Raw genomic sequence first — 3,149 nt, 5'->3', positions numbered from 1 at the left:
CTAGGAATATTCGTTTTCTGAATCCCAAAGTCAAGCTTGCTGTTTTTCTTTTAAAATAGAAGTTGTTGCAAAAGTTATTCAGAGATGCTATTTCTTGCCATTTTCCATGTCATTGAAAGCGATATCTATTGCTGGACTTGGTGAAATAGCACCTCTAATTGAATTGTCTAAACTCGATCATGCAACATCCATTTGTTCAGAACAAGACTCTTCAAACAGCTTTTTATGGAGGCAAAAGAGTATCGGCGACTCGGAAAACTGCATTGATACTCAATATAATCACCATTGCAGCTTTCGCTTTGGGCATTAGTTTTGACCAATCAAGATTTCGCAAAATGGTATTCTATTGAATTTCTGTGGTGAAGATAAGCGGTTTCTATTAGTGGATAGATTTTATTTAAGAATGAGAAGGTATAGAAGGTTAATATTCCGAACATTGTTATGGGTAGTCATTCTGGTACAAATTTGCTGGACAGGAATTTATTGAGTTCTCCTTTTTAAACATATCGGCTTCATGATTTAAATTAAACTATACGTTCATAAATTTTTACCCATATTCATTTTAAATTAGGGTCAAATTGTCCCTAAATTGCCTAGTTTCTTGACAATAAAGATTATGGTATAATGTCTGCAGAAACTTTGCAGACTCTTGTGGCTGATGTTTACCAGGAGTTTTTTCCTTGTTCATCGATATCAGGTATTCTAACAAAATTTGTGTTTTACACAGGTCTTGGTGTGGGTGTAATAGTGATGTTATTCAGTGCAAGCTTTCTATATTTGGGACTCACAAAAGAAAACTCATTAGGCTCAAAGAACAATACTTCAAGCAAAATGGTGGCTTGCTTTTGCAGCAACAATTACAAGAACACGACAGAACCCACAAATGCCGCAAAAATCTTCAGTGCCGAAGAGCTGAGAAGGCCACCGACCATTATGATGAGAGTAGATAGTCGGCCAAGGAGGATATGGCACCGTTTACAAAGGGATCTTGCCTAATAGCACTATAGTTGCGATTAAGAAGTCCAAGCTTGTGGACGAGACCAAATTGAGCAATTCATTAATGAAGTCATAGTGCTTTCCCAGATTAATCATCGAAATGTGGTCAAACTATTAGGGTGTTGTTTAGAAACAAAAGTGCCTCTATTAGTGTATGAGTTCGTGGACAATGGGACTCTCTTCGATCATATCCACGGCTTGAACAAGTCCTCCGAGATGTCTTGGGAGACCCGATTGAGAATTGTGTTAGAAATTGCAGGAGTCCTATCATATTTACACTCTACAGTTTCCATTCCTATAGTCCATCGAGACGTCAAGCCGATGAATGTTCTCTTCAATGCTAATTTACATCATGAAAGTCTCCAACTTCGGAGCTTCACGGTTAGTCTTGCTTGATCAAGCTGTATTGTCTACAATGGTTCAAGGAACATTGGGATACTTAGTCCTTAAATACCTGCACACTAGCCAATTGACAAAAAAAAAGCATTTTTATAGATTTGGGATTGTGCTAGTCGAGCTGTTGACAGGGAAGAAGGCACTCTCTTTTGATCGACCTGAAGAAGAGAGGAGCTTGGCCATGTACTTTCTTTTGGCGTTGAAAGAAGATCGGTTGTTTCAGATTGTCGAGGAACTCATTGCACACGAAGACAATGAGCAAGTGAAAGGGTTGCCGATCTTGGAAAGAGGTGCTTGAAATTAAAGGGAGATGAGAGGCCAACCATGAAGGAAGTGGCAAATGAATTGGATGGAATAAGGGCAATGGCTAACCATCCGTGGGTTAATATCGATTTGAATTCAGAAGAAAGTCATTTGCTCGGAGAGATGACCGACTCCATTGTTTATGCAGAGAGTAGTAACACCACGAACACTGGATATACTGATAGCATGAAAAACCATGTCATGCCACCAGTTAATAGTGGCAGATGAGAAGATTGTACAACATTATACCTTTGACATTGATGATATTTATTATTCACTTGTCAGTAGCATCATAAGCCAATAGGAAAAGGTACTTTTTCTGGTGTTTCGTGGATTTTTTTTTTTTTGCTTTTGCTGAATAAACAGAACATGGGGAGATAACAATATGCACGGGTTTTAGTTGGAGGTGTCTCTCATGTTTAATGTACTAATTCAGGGGTTCGATATTGTTTTTAGATACTGACAGACATTAATGTGACAGCATACTTAAGCGATGACTTTTCATACACTGTACATGCGTGACTGTCGTATTAGGCTAGTGATCAATTAATCCATTGTCAGAATGATATCACCCTGCTGTAAGCCTCTGCCTGAATTCCCCTCCATTAAAAGGATTTTGTATGGATCCACTCAATAGCTGTGACTTATCCAATTTAGGAGTTGGGATCGGTCACATGCAAAGAGCAAATAGTGCCCAAGCTGAGTGAAACATTGTAGGGAAGCAAACAAGTTCCTTGAACCTGGTTCAGCCGGATTGTTCATAATTCTATCAAGTGCGAATTCAAGAGAAGTGACGCCAAACTTCATTTGAAAGCACAACTTGAGTTTTGACGGTGTATCTGTATGGTGGTACTTTACTAGTTGTGGCTGGAAGTGATTCAGCAATGATTATGCAGTAAGAACCATGAAGAACTTCAAATTGATCGCCCTCAGGTTTAGAAGTTACTTTCTGGGCGTTCAAATTTCTCAATCCGATGAAGGAATCTAGTTCTCTCGAGAAATATATTTATGTTAATTTCTGCCAGGGAAGGGATATTCAAGATGGATCAAGGAAAATCAGTTGTCATTTCCTCTGCTTTTGAATGAAAAGCTGAGGAAGGATGTTACTGAAAAGATGGTTCACGGAAAGATGCATAGAGGTTTAATTAGCAACTTGACATACATTACACAACCATATTTGATCAATTATGTAGCAACAGGCAAGCTTGTTATGTAAATTTATGCAATGTCCACATATTCTTGCAACTCAAAGGAGGATAAGATACTTGAGATAACATCAGATTTGGATGCCAGTTACATAATGTTAAATTTGAGCATAACTACATACTTAGAAATTACAGGAAGAATCAGTGTCCAGAATCACAGATTTGGGAATATATGTACAAAGACTCTCCTGCAGTTAGGATATATTCGGCTTGATAACTAGAAGAAAGATCCGGCCAATAATTGAATGA

General features: G+C 38.2%; 1 pseudogene; it reads left to right on the top strand.

Moving 5' to 3' along the window:
* Positions 1 to 1,923, top strand: part of LOC120294554 — a 2,002-nt pseudogene extending 79 nt beyond the window's left edge.
* Positions 1,924 to 3,149: the final 1,226 nt, after the last annotated feature.

This window comes from Eucalyptus grandis, chromosome 6 (assembly GCF_016545825.1).
Source record: "Eucalyptus grandis isolate ANBG69807.140 chromosome 6, ASM1654582v1, whole genome shotgun sequence".
NCBI lineage: Eukaryota > Viridiplantae > Streptophyta > Magnoliopsida > Myrtales > Myrtaceae > Eucalyptus > Eucalyptus grandis.
Note: the sequence above shows the minus strand (reverse complement) of the source record. Positions and strands in the feature narration are given on the sequence as shown.